Source organism: Cydia fagiglandana, chromosome 20 (genome assembly GCF_963556715.1).
Source record: "Cydia fagiglandana chromosome 20, ilCydFagi1.1, whole genome shotgun sequence".
NCBI classification, from domain to species: domain Eukaryota; kingdom Metazoa; phylum Arthropoda; class Insecta; order Lepidoptera; family Tortricidae; genus Cydia; species Cydia fagiglandana.
The window spans coordinates 247,996-267,061 of NC_085951.1; the positions used below are offsets into that span (position 1 = coordinate 247,996).

Genomic DNA, 19,066 nt, shown 5'->3' on the forward strand with positions numbered 1-19,066 from the left:
TTCGAGTCAAGTAAAGAATCTTGGTATTCTAATAGATCGTACACTTTCGTGGATACCACAGATTAGTGAGATCAGTAGGAAATTGTTTGCTTCCTTGGGGTCACTTCGTAGAGTTCGTAACTTTTTACCGCTTGCCACCAAAATTGCGCTTGCACAATCTCTTCTTCTTCCCATACTAGATTACGCCGACATTTGTTACCTGGATATTACGGAGGACCAGCTAAACAAACTAGAACGACTACAAAATGCTTGTATTAGATTCATATATGGCCTGCGCAAATTTGACCACGTCTCGGAATTTCGAACCAAGCTCAAGTGGTTGCCAATTCGTCTGCGTCGCAACTCTCACATTCTCACCCTTCTTTATAACATTCTCTTCAACCCCACTACCCCCCCTTACCTTAAAGAACGTTTTAAATATCTCTCTTCTGCGCGGTGTGCGGAAAAGCATCTCCTTGCTCCTCCTTCTTCTTCTTCTAAATTTTATAATACCTCCTTCACTTTTCGGGCTGTTCGATTGTGGAATGCTTTGCCGTCGGATATAAGATGCGCCAAATCGCTTTCCATATTTAAAAACCTTTTAAAATCCCATTATCTGTCACTGCCTTAATTTGCCTTTATTTATTTATGTATGTATATATGTATATATATATATATATATATATATATACAGTACCGGTCAAAAGTTTAAGTTCACTCTGTAAATTCGGTTAAATGAAGCTATAACACAATGTACTAATAAAATATAACACAATGTATTTAATAATCTTTTATTACATAATAAATTAAAGGTAATTCTCTAATTTAAAACCACAATTAAATAAAAAAGATCAGTTTTTGCCAACTTTAGACTCTTCAAAATATCCGCCTTTTGCTTTCAATGCTGCCATACACACTTTCGGCATTCGCGTAATTAGTTTTTGCAGTGTTGATGTCGAAATTTTATTCCAACAAATGTATAGGTATTCCCAAAGCTGTTCTTTATTAGTTGGCCGCATTTTTCTCACACTCCTGTCCAATTCATCCCATAACAACTCAATCGGATTGAGGTCGGGCGATTGAGGAGGCCAATCCATATATTTTAATTCTTTTTGGTTCTCTTTGGATGAAATGTAGTTTTTGCACAACTTCGACGTATGCTTGGGATCGTTGTCTTGTTGGAAAACAAAACCTCTGCCTACAATCCGTTTTCCAGATGGAAAAGCGTGACGTTGCAAAATGTTATGATACATTTTCTTATCCATTATGCCATTGACTCTCACGAGATCACCAACTTTGTCACCCGCAAAGCATCCCCAGACCATAACTGATCCTCCACCGTGCTTCACTGTTGGCATCACGCATTGCTTTATCATTCGTTCGCCTACTTGTCGTCGAACATATTGACGACGTCTCCCTCCAAAAATTTCAAACTTCGATTCGTCAGAAAATAAAACTTTAGACCACTGTTCAGACGTCCAGTTTTTGTGTTTCTGGGCCCATTTCAACCTCTTAACTTTATTCTGACTACGTAACAAGGGTTTTTTCGCAGCAATACGACCTTTTAGACCATAGTTTCGCAGACGCCGTTGCACTGTCGAAACCGATACTCGCTGTTCTCGGGTGGCGTTGAGTTCTTCGCAAATTTCTGGAGCAGTTAGAGTACGTTGGCGTTTGCTCTTCACGCAAATAAATTGGTCTTCGCTTTTAGACGTGACTTTTGGCCTACATGATCGAGATCGACTGCAATTAAGACCGGTTTTTTGTTTTCGTTTCAAAGTACTCACGACAGCGGTTTGAGAAACCTTCATTTTTTCAGCGATTTTCCGCGTCGTGTAGCCCTCATTTGACAGAGTTACAATAACAGCACGAGTTTCGACACTAAAATCGGCTTTGCGACCCATTTTAAATAATTTCTAACTTCACGAAATCTCATAGGAAATACGGAACAAAAATATTAAATGGATCAAATTTTCCGAATAACATAAAACGATTCCTCCAAGAGGTATTTTTATTGTTATTTGGTAGTCGTGGAAACAATTAAACGTTTGAAATTCAAAACATATTCTATATTTGAACATAATTAAATATGATAACCTTATTTCGCAGAGTGAACTTAAACTTTTGACCGGTACTGTATATATTTTATATATTTATTGTATTTACTTAGAATAATTCTTTAATATATCTTTTATATTTATTCTTGATATGTGAGGCTATTCTATTAGTATTCTACGTAATCTCGTATCTGCACTACCCGTTCATTGTTGTAAGTTATTGGTTTCCTGCTACCCAAAGGTTGTCTGGAAGAGATCGCTTTTGAGCGATAAGACCGCCTGTTGTTACCTAATGTAATATCTGTTCTTTTTCTGTATTCCTTTTCATTATGTGGTGCACAATAAAGAATATATTATTATTATGTTCGTCCTTTACATAATCTCGGGACCATGGGGTCCCGGACATTTGGAAGGCGTGCGTGGAGCCAAAGCCAACACGCAGAGGCCCCTTGTAAAAAGACAATTTACTCTAAAAGGTGATGTGACACCACCCGACGATTATCCCTGTGTGCACTATAGTAATGCACCCAAGGATAAGCCCCGGTTAGTGTAGGACTATTGCAATGATAAGAAACAAAAGAAACTGGGCTATTGTGTTGAGATGTTAGTGTACTGGTAACCGGTCTATGGAAATACTATGGCACCTGCCCCAATCTATGTTTAAAAACACGAAAAAAAATGGACAGGTGGTGACTCGCCAACTCACTATATGGGTCCCCGAAAACGGCCGCTCGCACGGAGCGACAAGGGGACAACATCACGTGAGCGGCTCAGGGCGTGGAGAGGTGTGCACCGCTTTCTACCCAGTGGCTGTAAGCAGCCACTGTGCCAACTCGCGTCTTAGGCATGTTTCACTTCCGCCCTGCGAGCATATAGCTCTGACACCCCACTCTGGACGGCCGGTTAAGGCAAGCCAGAGGTGAGAGTCCTGCGGCCCCTGCTCAGTGTTCACTCCAGCCGGCCAATGAAGGCAAGCTGGAGAGAGGGGCCTGACCGACTCTCGGGGGTATGGGACCCAAGGGACGTCACTTCCCATTCAGCTCGCCACAAGCTGCCCTGGGGGCTTATTATTATTATTCTCTTTATTCATTTTTCTTCTTAAGTTAGGTATTTTTATAATATGAATATAAAAGTAAAATATAAAAACACTTATAAAACAATAAAAAATACATATAAACACATTATAAAAAACCTAACCTAGGGTGCCGCCGGCAGCGGGGCAGGGCCCAAGCTGCCGGTGGTCAGGGCTGCAGAGTGAGGAACCGACGTACTATACGCGCCGTGTCCAAAATTACCGCCTTCTGCATCTGACCCTTGATCCAACCACCCAGCGAGAGTCTCTCTAGGTGTTGGTCGAGACTCTTCGCTATGAGACCGTTTGCTGACACGACTATCGGAACAATGATCGTCGAGTCAACATCCCACATGGCGGTAATCTCATGAGCTAAGTCTAGGTACTTGCTGGACTTGTCCTTCTCGGCCTTCACGAGATTCTCATCATGGGGGATGGTGACGTCGACGAGCACGGCCCGGCGCTGCGACCGATCTATCAGCACGATTATTATTATTATTATTATTTAGTAAATGACGTTTACTTTGAGCTAGCTTCTGCGTCTGCGCAATTTTGATCTATAGCGCGTCGTAAACCGACGGCGCAGCGGTTAGTCGCCGCCTGCGCCTCGGCCGCCAACATTCCTCGCACTAAACCAAAATCTAACACTAAACCTACACACTGATTATGGATGATGATATCGTAGACCTCGTAGAAATAAGTGAAAACTGTAGTGAAGTGTCAGTGATCAATTAACAATTTTTATGATAAAACCTAAACTCACGAGTGCTAGGTATAGATTTTACCTATTCCTTGATCTTTTGTGAAAAAGTGTAAACTTGGTTGGGCCTAATAATACTCGTAAAAACACCTAAGATTCTTAGGCAAGTGATTTTCTTTTACTCGTGGCCAGAGGTCTTCAGTGTTTTTCTTGATTTAGTGGGTAGTTCAGTTTCTTTAGAAAACCTTTTACATTTAATAATATACTCGAGATGTGGATTTTATCGGACCTATTGTAAAATACATGTGTTATTAGATTGCTAGTTTTTACTTGGGTTTTCTTAGTGTGTTGTGTTTGGATAAGAGTGTCAGCCTTGTTTATTTTGTAAGTATGATTTGTTCATAATAGTTTTTTTATGAATATGATTTTTCAGTATCTAAAGTGACATTTCTGGTTAAAGAGTCTTGAAATTAATAACCTGCTATTACAATCTGAATAAACACCCTGTATTTGTCGCCATTACAATAAAATACTACTTATTTTTATAACTACCTACTTTTCTGTGTAACAAATGTAACTAGCACTCTGTGTGAAAAACAACTAAATAAACGTCAGTACTACCACCTTTACCGTAAAAATGCCTGCGTGTGGCAAAATTGATCTTTCTCTTCTCATCTGTTGTCATACAGCGAACACCGCAAAAAAGTAAGATTTTATTTTAAATTAATAAACATAGGTTAATGTGAAATAAACGTATATTTTAATTCTAGTCTCTCCAAACAACTTTTAGATGGTGTCGAAACCCGTGAGGCTACGGAGGTGTTTATAAACGATTAAACTGACGTTTATTTAGGTGTGTTTATGTTTAACACACACTCACGGTCCCATTTGTAGTCCTATAAGAGCGGAAACGGACCCGTAACAATATATCTTTCATAGTAATATATTCTTTGAACTCACTTTTTTATAGATAAAAATTAAAATCCCCATCATTTACAACAAACGCTTTCAATATGATTTAAAACCTTCATTACGCATTATGACAAAATTCTAAGACGTTTGCTAATGAAATATGTTCGGTGGAAGTGATTTTTCTTTTCTGCCGTAATAAAAGTCATATAAATCATATGAAACGGAGCCACACTAAGATATTATGAAGCCAGCTCATTTGTAAACACGATTTACGTGAATATAATAATATTGTGCGACGTATCAAATAAATGGAGAGTATTACTTTATTTTTAAAATATGCTTTCAGTGGATTGAAATGGGTATGTTCTCAAATTAGCGATGAAATATCATTATGTAAATAATAGTAAGTAGTTTATGTGGCTGCTACACAATGAAAGGCATTATTTAAATATGAGTATGGGTTTTGAAACGAGCATAGCGGGTTTCATAACAACATCACACGGGTATCTAACAAACGTGACATCTAATTACATATGTACTTTTACGCACACATATTATAAGCACTCTATGGTGTGTTCAGAAACTACATGTTTGAACGCCATTGAAGCATTTGACCACACACATACAAAACGTCATTTCGACTGATACGAGTACTAGAAATGAGATCAAATTAAAATCCTTTGTTTTCCAGGGATTTTCGAATGTTATTGTTAAATGTTACGCAATAAGTAATGTACCTATTAATTAAACCTAAAGCTACGAGTAACCAGACAATGATAAAATAATTACAGTTAGCATAAGAAGTGGCTAAATTGTGCTCATTTGCCTTTGAGCGCCTTCACGAATTACAGATGTTTGTGTAACGCAACAAGGCAAATTTTATCAAAATATTGTGTACTAAAATAGATAAAAATTAAATAACCTGAACAATAAAATGATAAAGATTACATTCGGATGTTGACTGCAGAAGCGTACTTACCTACTATTGCAACTTTTGTAAACTGTGTGAGATATGCAATAAAGAGTATTGTATTGTATTACTGATATACCGTTTACGCGTTATCACCGTCAGCGTCACTCTAGTGAGTGTCATCTCACCATTCAAACCAGCAGAAAATAATTTTCCTTCTAGGGAAAGCCTACTGGCTTAATAAGGATTAGTCCGGTTTTTTCATGATGTTTTCCATCACCGAATAGCGAGTAAGTACCTTATCAAATTATTACCATCAAACAATGTAGAAACCATTTGAATAATTGCTATTTTTACGACATTATATCTTATAAATTATAGGAAAGTGGTGGTGAAATGTGGCCGAGTTGTTTATATTAAAAGCGTCGACAATGTGTCGATACATCTATTAGTAACCGCAGACGCTATTAACCTATTAATAACGGCGGTATAATATAAAAAAAAATGTTGGCATTAGGTCGAATCACATGTCAGTAAAATATTAATAAGGGTCAATTTCTGAACACGATTTTTTTTCTGTCCGTGATGAAAATCGCGGGTTAGCATCAAATAATACTTACCATTTTTTTTTTACATAAAGAAGCCACACTTTCACACCGGGTTCCATATGAATTCACTGATTAATTGGTTTTTAGAGTACACTTAAAAATACCTAAAGGCTCAAATTACTACTCCCGTGCCCTGTCCGGAATCTACTTTTGAGCATAATGAAAAATCCTACGAAAAATTCTACATTAGTATCACTAATTTAGTGTCAAATACTTAAACTAGATGATATTTACTATCACTGAGCACATACACTATTAACTTCATTGTGGTAAATAACTCGTGATCGAAGTTTAAAATTTGTCCGAGCGCGCGAGTAAAATTTCGTCGGCAAAACTCAAAGGGCTCTCACAGCCGACGTCTGTATCTGAACCGCCTCGTGTCCCGCCTCACCTGTACTGGCAGTATTCGGCTGTTTCTCAATGCAAGCGGATGTACGTCAAGCCGCGGCGTGTTCGAGCAAATCGCATAAGTATTTCGGAATCCGGGTGGGGGACAATTTTTTTCTAATTTCGATGCCCCTTATAAATTTTATTTCCCATATAGCTTTTCAAAAACAATTGTCATATTTAGGAGCCCTTTATGTATCTTTATGTAAGCGATAACATAACAGTTTGGTTAAACACGATTTAAATTTTTGGCGAATTTTTTTATTACGAATTCTAATTTCCGTGCCCTAATTCCCATAGAATTTTTACCTAAAACAGCTGATTAAGTGGCACGGGAATTAGAAAGTATTACATTTATTGTCAACAAATTTTTAATTGGGGGCACTGTAAGTTAATTGGCAATGTTTACGTCATATTATTATTACATATATATATATTGGCATTGAATATATATTATATGTAATAATAATATGACGTACAGTACCGGTCAAAAGTTTAAGTTCACTCTGTAAATTCGGTTAAATGAAGCTATAACACAATGTACTAATAAAAGTATTTAATAATCTTTTATTACATAATAAATTAAAGGTAATTCTCTAATTTAAAACCACAATTAAATAAAAAAGATCAGTTTTTGCCAACTTTAGACTCTTCAAAATATCCGCCTTTTGCTTTCAATGCTGCCATACACACTTTCGGCATTCGCGTAATTAGTTTTTGCAGTGTTGATGTCGAAATTTTATTCCAACAAATGTATAGGTATTCCCAAAGCTGTTCTTTATTAGTTGGCTGCATTTTTCTCACACGCCTGTCCAATTCATCCCATAACAACTCAATCGGATTGAGGTCGGGCGATTGAGGAGGCCAATCCATATATTTTAATTCTTTTTGGTTCTCTTTGGATGAAATGTAGTTTTTGCACAACTTCGACGTATGCTTGGGATCGTTGTCTTGTTGGAAAACAAAACCTCTGCCTACAATCCGTTTTCCAGATGGAAAAGCGTGACGTTGCAAAATGTTATGATACATTTTCTTATCCATTATGCCATTGACTCTCACGAGATCACCAACTTTATCACCCGCAAAGCATCCCCAGACCATAACTGATCCTCCACCGTGCTTCACTGTTGGCATCACGCATTGCTTTATCATTCGTTCGCCTACTTGTCGTCGAACATATTGACGACGTCTCCCTCCAAAAATTTCAAACTTCGATTCGTCAGAAAATAAAACTTTAGACCACTGTTCAGACGTCCAGTTTTTGTGTTTCTGGGCCCATTTCAACCTCTTAACTTTATTCTGACTACGTAACAAGGGTTTTTTGGCAGCAATACGACCTTTTAGACCATAGTTTCGCAGACGCCGTTGCACTGTCGAAACCGATACTCGCTGTTCTCGGGTGGCGTTGAGTTCTTCGCAAATTTCTGGAGCAGTTAGAGTACGTTGGCGTTTGCTCTGCACGCAAATAAATTGGTCTTCGCTTTTAGACGTGACTTTTGGCCTACCTGATCGAGATCGACTGCAATTAAGACCGGTTTTTTGTTTTCGTTTCAAAGTACTCACGACAGCGGTTTGAGAAACCTTCATTTTTTCAGCGATTTTCCGCGTCGTGTAGCCCTCATTTGACAGAGTTACAATAACAGCACGAGTTTCGACACTAAAATCGGCTTTGCGACCCATTTTAAATGATTTCTAACTTCACGAAATCTCATAGGAAATACGGAACAAAAATATTAAATGGATCAAATTTTCCGAATAACATAAAACGATTCCTCCAAGAGGTATTTTTATTGTTATTTGGTAGTCGTGGAAACAATTAAACGTTTGAAATTCAAAACATATTCTATATTTGAGCATAATTACATATGATAACCTTATTTCGCAGAGTGAACTTAAACTTTTGACCGGTACTGTATATCTTTCTATTTTACATTTAAGGAAATCTCAGAGAATGCACAAAAATCTATGAACGGTTTTTTAGTATAAGTACTATAGTGCATACTTACAGGGTGGACCCGAATAACCCGGGCAATTTTAATCCGTAAGGTAAGGTGGGGTAAGACGACACTGGGGTAAGACTATCACTTGTATGGAATCCTCGTACTGTTAGTCTTACCTTATTCATTTATCATATTATAATATTAAAATATTATATAAACATAAAACTATTTTTGGAATTATTACATATTATAATACCCGTACCTAAGGTTACATGAAACAAAATGAATCAAATTTACAATGGTTTTATTTTGTAAATTTGACAGCTGACAGCGTAAGCCGTATAAAGTTTAAATATCTGGGAGAAAAGCTCGGAAAACATATACCTACCTAAAAACTCAAAAATGCGCGTTTTCCCAGAGACACCTAGCTAGATCGATTTTTCATCCCAGAAAACGCCCATACATGATCAAATTTCATCGAAATCGTTAGAGCTGTTTCCGAGATCCCCGAAATATGTACAAGAATTGCTCGTTTAATAGATTAGTTGTTATAAATTAGCTTTTCTAATAGGTACAAGAAAAATTAAGTATATCCTATTCTTACTATATTATAAATGCGAAAGTATCTCTGTCTGTCTGTCTGTTATCTCGTCACGCTTAAGCCGCTGAAACAATATCATCTTGATAATACATATTTGGTATGGAGATAGTTTGAGGCCTGAAGAAGGACAAAGGATCACGGCAGTGCCGCCGCCAAGTCGAGCAAAACAAAGTGGCACGGCCGTACCATCAAATCTCAATAACATTCTATCTAAATAACATTTAATTTGAGCATGTAGTCTAAGAATTAATACACTTTAAAATCCCTTAGTTTTGTCACTGGCACAATCACTCTCAATCAATATTATTTTAAGGTACTTCTAGCATACCCACAAGTTCCAAATTTGAAACGTAATTAGGTTTTAGCTTTTTAAGCCAACAAAAATCTAATAATACTGCAATATTAGTCACGTTCTAAAGATAACTGCATAATTAAGTTTGTAATCCTATAGAAATATATGCGATAACAACGTTACCTTTTAGTTCTTACAATTAGTAGGGAAAGTAAGGGTACACTACGATGGACGATGTGAGTATGAATAAAGATGTATTATGATATGTATATACATAGTATCAGTATGGTATGGGTATGATTACCCGAAAAGAAGGACAGCCTACAAAAAGAGATGGGATCATTTCAATTCATGTAAAAAGATGCAAATCTCGCAACGCAGTTCTTCTACTCTACTACAAAAAAGTTTTGGGATGTAATGTGAAACCAAGTCGGTTATTTTAGTCAGTGCCAGGGGGTATTTTGTAAGCAAGTTTTTTTTAGGAAGATTATGATATTTTTGAGAAATTACTTAACCAACCTACACTTTGAAGATTTTCCCGCAGGGCAGGGACACCCCGTATACCTATGTGTAAAGTAAGGAGGGGTAAGACTAACTTAGTTTATTTTGATCGGGGCAAGACTAACAGCACGAGGATTCCATACAAGTGATAGTCTTACCCCGGTGATAGTCTTACCCCACCTTACCTCATATGTGTTCAAACAATTTATTGGGTTATTAATTTATGAAGGCAGCATATTCGATTTCTTCAGATTAACTTACATAATAACTTCTTCTCACTGTGCCCCTATTTATTTCTTAGTATCATTTCCTATAAGACCATATACCAGATCATACACCTTGTACCTATCTACATGCAGATACATAATGACACTTTTTAATGAATAGTTTTGTATGTAAAGGGGGACAAGTTTACGAAACTACTCAAAGTATTGTTTTTAAATATGTACATTTTACTAAGAAAGAGAGATTAGTTGCCATTAAAATAAAGGAAAGGATTAGTCAAATACGTAGTTTTTAGTGTAACATACTTTCGTAGATTTGTCGTTCGTAACTAAAATTAAAGAAGGTAAATATGTCCGATGCCACTTCAGTATGGTTGCAGTATATTATTGTAGATTAAAATATACATAAATAATAGTTTTAAGTACCAAAATAAGTTAAGAAAACAATTCCCGTGCCGTGTTCTAATTTCCGTCCTAGTAAAATCTAATTTCCATGGACACACTAATTCCCGTGCCCTGACCAAAATTTTAAATTTAAATAACTTTTATAGTTTTATGAATATTTTTATCCCATAAGAAAATTAATATTTATTATATTTTTTATCAAATTCTCAGCATATTTTTTTTTGTGTAATGTTGGTATTTCAAAATTCCATGGAAATTAGACAAAAATGTTCGTTTGGTGAAATTGACCCATAAGGAGTTAGTTTATTTATTGTAAAGATGTATTCAATTTTGATTGTAAGTATACACTAAAGTTAAAGTACTTAGTCGAAAGTTTTAGGAAAATTTTACAGGAAAGTGCTTCAGCGCCGCAGTGCATATATTGAAAATTGGCTGTCTGCTTTTAATTTTATCAGTATAGTCAGAATTGTATATTTACCGTCACATTAAGTTATCATCGCATTAGGTAGGTATCTACCTAATAAGTTTTAAATATTAACAATTTAATAAGAATGGAATGATCTATTAGCAATTTAGAATCTGTAAAAGGTACTCAATTTAAAGTACCTACCTAAAAAGTTTAATCGAAAAAGAAAAACCAGCCCGCGTCAAATCAGAGCGCGGGTTTACAATCTGAAACGTCATAAAAACTCGTATTTTATCGACGTCGCACAATAAAAGTTTTGGCAGCGCTTACACAGGTGAGTTTTCGAACGTTAATCACTAATGACCGCCGGACCAATATAAACCTTAACCTTAGCACGACAGAGTCTAACTTTGATCGGTGGCGTTTGACATGTTTACGAGGAGCGTTCAAAAATACGTATTACGTTGTCACCGGCGTGTTATCTGATCAGTTCGAGAAAAGTTGGTTTCAAGTGATTTACTGGAAAATGATTTTATTTTTAAATAATAATGAATGCTTTGATGAGATATTTAATGAATTTATTTCTGTCAGTCGATAGGTAATTATTGGCACGAATGATTTTGCCGAACTTTATGAAAATCCGAGAGCTATTTAAAAATTAAAACGAGCCCCGAGCAAAATATATAATGACAACCGATGAGTTTTAAACAAAATGATCGCAAAAATATTTAAATGCTGCGAGCATTGCTTAAATTAGAGGAAAATACTTTTTAATACAAGTAGGTACCTACTTAATGAAAACAAAAAAGTTTTACTTTCGTAAGCTTTCGGCCACGGCTTCGTCTCTCTGGGGTCCCAAGGGTCAACAACTTATATTTTTATGAGGGCCCTTAGCTATATAACATAATATCTAATTTTGGTACACATCAAACTATTTCTAGGCATGTTTTATTAAACTAAACACGCAAACAATGACTGTATTCACCGTAGGGACCGATTTATACAAAAATAGTTATGTAAGTATTTGTTTTACAAGGAGGCAAAGTTGTTGTTATTATATATTATATATATATCTATCCTCATCGTGCTATTATATATTAAAGCGGAAGATTTCAATATTACTGCCGCAAATGTCAAAATCGATGTAGCTGTCTGGATTTTTGACATTTATGTTATAAATCTAATTTTCTATCATAGTAACAAAATAATACTTTATGTAGTACCACTAGCGCCATCTGTGTAAACTATTTAGTAACGTGTTTTTTTTTAAATAAAACGTTAGTTCATTCGCAACCCAACTTGAAGTTTCATTAGGTTACGGCCCCAGCTCGAATTTAATTAGATTTTCGGAGTTTTTCGGTAGTGTTTTATAGTGCACAGTAATAAAATGTCAGCGAACTATTCAGTGAACGTTCCAAAGTTAAAAGGGCGAGAAAACTATGACGACTGGGCGTTTGCTGTGGAAAACTTTCTCGTTTTGGAGGGCGTCGACTTGGCAAGCCAGCATGTGCTAGACGAGACAAGCGACAGAAAAGCCAGAGCCAAGATGATTTTAACCGTGGATCCATCGCTTTATGTCCATATTAAAGGCGAGACAACAGTGCGAAGTACTTGGACTAAGCTAAAATCATTGTTTGACGACTCCGGTTACACGCGTAAGATTAGCTTACTGAGGAATTTAATTTCAATACGCCTAGAAACAAGTGAGTCTATGACTGCGTACGTGACACAGTTGGTGGAAACGGCACAGAAATTAAAAGGTACTGGTTTCGAGATAAACGATGAGTGGATCGGTTCCTTGTTATTGGCGGGTCTTCCAGAGAAATTTAGCCCGATGATTATGGCTATCGAGCATTCGGGGATGACTATAAGTGCAGATGCTATAAAAACAAAGTTATTGGATATGAGTACAGATTTTGAGGTTAAATCAGAAACCGCATTCATTGCTAATAATTCGCACAAACGAATTGGAGGTAGCAATAAAACATTTCAAAAGAAACGTTACAACAGTGGGAGTAACGAAACGCAATCTTCGAGTTCATCGACATCTGTCAAAGGAAACGTCAAAACGTCAAAAGCGTCGATTCTTTGTTATGGATGCAAACAGGCGGGGCATTATAAAAATCAATGTCCTGAGAGGCAAAAAGTGAAGATGAATGCGTTTAGTGCCGTATTTTCAACTGGAAAATTTAGCCCGAATGATTTTTACGTTGATTCAGGCGCGAGCGGCCATTTTGTGTCTAATAAAAACATTCTATCCAATGTTTGTTACCAACCGAAAATGAAAGAAATAATAGTTGCTAATAAAGCCTGTGTGCCAGTAGTGTGTTCAGGAGATACACAGATTACTACAGTGGTGAATAATACGGAGTATGACATTCCAGTCCGTGATGTATTGTGCGTTCCTAACCTAACCACGAATTTGTTATCAGTCAGTCAGCTGATTGCGAATGGTAACAAGGTTCATTTTGAGGAAACTGGCTGTTACATTATAAATGCACGAAATCAAGTCATTGGAAAGGCTGATTTAATAGATGGAGTGTACCGTTTAAACATTAGGTAAATAAGTATGCTAGCAGCAACAGCAACTTCAAGTATGGATGAAGTATGGCATAGACGTTTAGGCCATATTAATGCAAATGATCTCAGTAAAATGAATAAAGGAGTGGTTGAAGGTGTCTCGTTTCAAGAAAAAAGTGGCAGGTTAGATAAATCCAGCTGTGAAGTATGCTGCGAGGGAAAGCAAGCAAGACTGCCATTTCCTCAGAGTGCAAGCAGAAGCAAGGAGGTCCTGGAATTAATCCACACGGATTTGTGCGGCCCAATGGAAAATAAGTCGCTTGGAAATGCAAGATACTACCTTTTATTTGTAGATGACTATAGCAGAATGTGTTTTGTTTACTTTCTTCAATCAAAACATCAAACATTCAGATACTTCAAGGAATTCCAGAAATTAGTTGAAAACCAGCAGTCTAAGAAAATTAAAGTTTTAAGAAGTGACGGCGGTGGAGAATTTTGTTCAACTGAAATGGAGAACTACTTGAAGCAGTGTGGCATAGTGCATCAGAAAACCACTGCTTATACACCAGAATCTAACGGCGTTGCAGAAAGATACAACCGTTCTTTAGTAGAGAAAGCACGCTGTTTTCTCTTTGATGCTCAATTTGATAAGAAGTTTTGGGCAGAAGCCATAAACACAGCAGTGTATGTGAAAAATAGGTCACCAGCATCAGGTCTATATGGAGATACTACACCGTATGAAAGGTGGACAGGCAAGAAGCCGAACATTGGCCATTTGCGGATCTTCGGTAGCCCAGTGATGATGCATGTCCCAAAGCAAAAGCGTAGAAAATGGGACAAGAAAGCGACCAAGATGTTCCTTGTTGGTTATTCAGAAGTCACCAAAGGTTATCGCTTATATGATCCAAATTCTCAGGATATAGTTATTGCCAGAGATGTAATAATTATGGAAAATTTTGGTGTAAAGGAAACAACACTTATGGTAGAACATGATCAAGAGGAGGCTAGTGAGTGTGTGACTCTAGAGGCAGAGAGTAGCCGGTCTAGAAGTATGTCACAGAGTACCACAGATGACAGCGTTCTCGAGGATAACAATGATGTGACATATGTTCCAAGTGAGGATGACAGCTTTTATGAGCTAGAAATGGATTCGACACAGGAGACAGAGCAAGAAATGCAGGAGGTGTCCAAGCGTGTTCGACGTCAACCAGATTACTATGGCTATGCTTCCATGTGTGTTGACGAGGTTCCAGGAGAAAATATCTCACTTACCGAGGCTGTGACCGGACCAGAAAAAGTGCAGTGGCAAAGTGCAATGAAAGAGGAACTAAAATCTTTCAGTGATAATGACACTTGGGTGCTGGTAGATAGGCCAAGGGATGGTACAGTGGTGAAAAATAAGTGGGTGTTTAAAAAGAAATTTAACAGTGATGGTGAAGTGCGCTATAGAGCAAGGTTAGTCGCAAAAGGTTTCACGCAAAAGAAGGGCATAGACTTTACAGAAACCTTCTCACCAGTGTTAAGGTACTCTACTCTAAGACTCTTGTTTGCCCTGAGTGTTCAATTAGATTTAAATATGAATCACTTAGATGTACCTACAGCTTTTTTGAATGGTTTCATTAAAGAAAATGTTTACATGGAAATACCAGAATGTTCAAATTTTGTTAATTGTGATAATAAGGTATTAAAATTAAAGCGGGCAATTTATGGCCTAAAGCAGTCTGCTAGGGCCTGGTACACTAGGGTAGAAGAATGTTTGTTAAAACTGGGTTATCAGAAATCAAAGTATGAACCCTGTCTGTTTATAAAATGTGAAAACAATGTGAAAGTATATATTGCATTATTTGTGGATGATTTCTTTGTGTTTTATAATTGCAATAATTCATATGAAGAGTTAAAGTCTGAACTTGTTAATAAATTTAAAATAAAAGACTTAGGCCAGATAAAGCAGTGTTTGGGAATGAGGGTAAATGTTAAAAAAGATTATATCACTGTTGACCAGGAACAATTTGTAGAGAATATTTTGAACAAATTTAATATGCCTAATTGTCAGGGATCAAGTACTCCTATGGAGGTCAATTTAAAATTAGAAAAGGAAATAAATAATTGTGATAAGAGGTATCCCTATCAACAATTAATAGGTAGTCTTATGTACCTGTCTGTTCTAACACGACCAGATATCGCTTATAGTGTAAGTTTTCTTAGCCAGTATAACAACAGTTATAATGAAACTCATTGGAAACATTTAAAAAGACTGTTAAGATATTTACAGAAAACTAAAAGCTATGGTTTAGTTTATAGAAAGAGTAATGGTTCTTTGCATGGTTTTGTGGATGCCGATTGGGCAGCATGTACTATAGATAGAAGATCTTACACAGGTTATTGCTTCATAATGTCGGGATGTGTAATATCTTATGAATCCAGAAAGCAAAGAACTATTGCCTTGTCGAGCTGTGAATCGGAATACATGGGATTAAGTGAAGCTTGTAAAGAGGCAATTTATTTAAACAATTTGTTAAATGATATCTTAAAGCCATGTAAGAGTACACCAATATGCTTATACAGTGATAGTCAAAGTTCACTCAAATTAGCAGCTAATCCATTGTTCCACAAGAGAACCAAGCATATTGATGTGCGACATCATTTTGTTAGAGAGTGTGTTATGTATAATAAGGTCAAACTAGAATATGTACCAACTTCTAACATGCCAGCTGATTTGCTCACAAAAAGCCTTAGTGCAGACAAGCACTATAAATTTATGAAATTAATGGGCATATCTGGAATGTAAGCTTCTGAAATAAAAGTTTTATATTATGTAAGCTTCTGTTTGTTGTTTTTGAGACTAAAACTCTCAGGTAAGTTTTAGATTATTTTGTTAGGAGAGGATGTTATAAATCTAATTTTCTATCATAGTAACAAAATAATACTTTATGTAGTACCACTAGCGCCATCTGTGTAAACTATTTAGTAACGTGTTTTTTTTTAAATAAAACGTTAGTTCATTCGCAACCCAACTTGAAGTTTCATTAATTTAGGCGGAGCGGTACTTTACCTTCCCCCTCTTTCGACCCCCTGAGGGTACCTCGTTCCCGATCTAAATCGGCTTATTTTGATATATAAGGAACAATTTGGTCAAGAAATGTAGATAAGGTTCGATGTTTTTTGTCCCAAAGAACTCTCGCTGCAATCTTTACCAAATACTTTACTTACTTACTACTACTAAACTACTACTACTTTACTTAATTAGTTGGTGGCCTTCCCACGTTATGCTAAAACTATTTCACTAAAACACATATAATAATCTAGTCAAAGACCTTTCATAAATCTTAAATATCTTAAACCAAATAGACGTTTCTAATTGTACATGCAATAAAACCAACTCTAACTACTAAAACTCCTTCTGATTCTAAAACGACGTAAGTCTACCAACATTTTAAAGCTCATACGACTTTTTGAAAAGCACATAGATTACCAAATTAGCACAGAAGTTTATAGCATCTTGCGCCGTGGTGATAGAGTCGGTTATTGTTAGACGAGGATGACAGTAAGTTGGTTAGTTTGAATGGTTGCGTGGGCTTGCCGATGCCAAAGCAAAACCTAGTACTTGACGATAGAATGTTTTGTAAGACATCAGAGGTTTTGCAAAGCAAACGCTTCTTAGATGCTGGTGAATAATGTTTGTGTAAAATGGTTTAAGAGGTCAGTACCTTATTACCAATTGGTATCGATGAACTATTACTATTACGCATAGAATCAGCACAGAGAACCAGTATTTTGCGCCATGAGTTGTTGTTGTTTTGACAACAAACCATAGAAGCGGAGCGTGAATCTCGCGACCTAAACGCGTAAGCGCCGTGAATTTTGCGGCGCTTACGACGTTTTAGTCGCGTGGTACAGGTTGCGATTGTGCCAATTTTATTGTTTGGCTTTTCTATAATCATATACAGGGTGAATATACAGGGCATAGGTACTTCTACTTGGGACCACTCGCGAAATCGAGGTACTACGAGGTACGTACAGGAATACTGTGACAAGTTACGAAATGGTACCTACTGAAATTAAATTCCTTGACCTAGTACGCTAGCGATATGAGAGTGTGGCCCTCCGTGCAAAGTCAAACAAACCGGCACAAACATAAACAAAGTAGATGTTTCAATAGTTCCAATGAAGGTTGAGGGAGACGATGGCTGAGATACGCGTCATACTCGTGAACGGGTGCTGTTTGTGGAGACTGGTCTGTTTAAGCTAACACGAGCTATTATACATACTTAGTAACTTAATTTTTATTAATTAATTACAGTGAGACGCCTCATTCTGTTCTCGTATGTTTCTTTTCTCTTAATGAATGTATTAATTATACAGGATATTGACTCTTGGAGACCCTATACATCTCTAAGGATAACTTGATAAACTATATAATCTTATAGTTCTGACACCTAGAGACATTTACACCTCTAAATATTATAGATTTTTTTGTGTGTGTTTTTTTATCTGTATTTTGTATGTAATTCGACATTAAGAGACCATATACATCTCTTAGTAATTGTAATACGTTAGATTGAATTGTTAGTTTTATTTTATAAAATTGTTGATGTTATTATTTTTGCTTTTATGTAAATTCAATGTTGACGTGTAAAAGTGCCCTTGTGGCCTATTTGCTGAATAAATGTTGATATTTGATATTTGATATTCCAGTTTCTGTTCCTTCAGCACAGACATTTGTTTAACCCTTTCTGCTCTTCCATTAATATTTATTTGGTTTAATTTACGCTTTTAGAATATACTAATTTAAACTGAATTCCAAGTCAGAATTTACTAATTTAAACTTAAGAACCAAGTTATACTTATTTAAAGTTAAGTCTAGCATGACGGTCAATCTAGCCAACTTCGCGCTTTATTGGGAAGTCAAGATTTTCAAAAAAAAATATGACAGGGTTTGTGTTGCGGGAGCAAAGTTGGCTAGTTTACAAGTAATATTTTAATTTTGCAAGAGGACATGGATAACGTTTCTATAGAGAACCGGCCGTCTCCTTTCCTTTTATAAGCCCAGCTGCAAATGTAGTATCTCAGAGATTAGCGGCCCTCACAATTTCTGATAACAAACGACCCGCGACAAGAGGACGCCTCGCGACAAGAAGACAAATCGTTGTCGCGATTTATACGCAGGTGCAGAGGCAATGATAACTCTAATTATTAGATCCGTCACTCAGCACTAAGATCCTATGAGACCGAGGTGAGTTAAAATAGAGGTTGGTTAAAACAACGTCAATTTTGAGACTATAACTGTTATGGAGCTGGAAAAAACGATGTTTAGCCTCGTCCCATCGGCCGTTGATCCCTCAATTGCGTCCTTGTCTTAACCCTTAAAAAGGCCTGACGCATTCTTTACTTTTGATTACTGATTCGGGTAGCTAATAGCGTTAAAAGTAATTTCTTGTTTTATGTTCATTCTCTTTATTCATCATTCTTCTTAGGCTAGGGTTTTTAAAATATGTATAAATATTAAAGTAAAATATAAAAACACATACAAAACAATAAATAAAAACTTTTTA

The 19,066-nt window shown here is 36.5% G+C and overlaps 1 protein-coding gene across 1 annotated transcript in view; it reads left to right on the forward strand.

Moving 5' to 3' along the window:
• The first annotated feature begins 3,910 nt into the window (after window positions 1–3,910).
• LOC134674400 (potassium channel subfamily K member 18) overlaps window positions 3,911–19,066 on the forward strand; it is a 40,641-nt gene continuing 25,485 nt past the window's right edge. The window contains exon 1 of the mRNA XM_063532470.1: window positions 3,911–4,192. The gene's annotated coding sequence lies outside the window, so the exon portion shown is untranslated. The remainder of the gene's footprint in view (window positions 4,193–19,066) is intronic.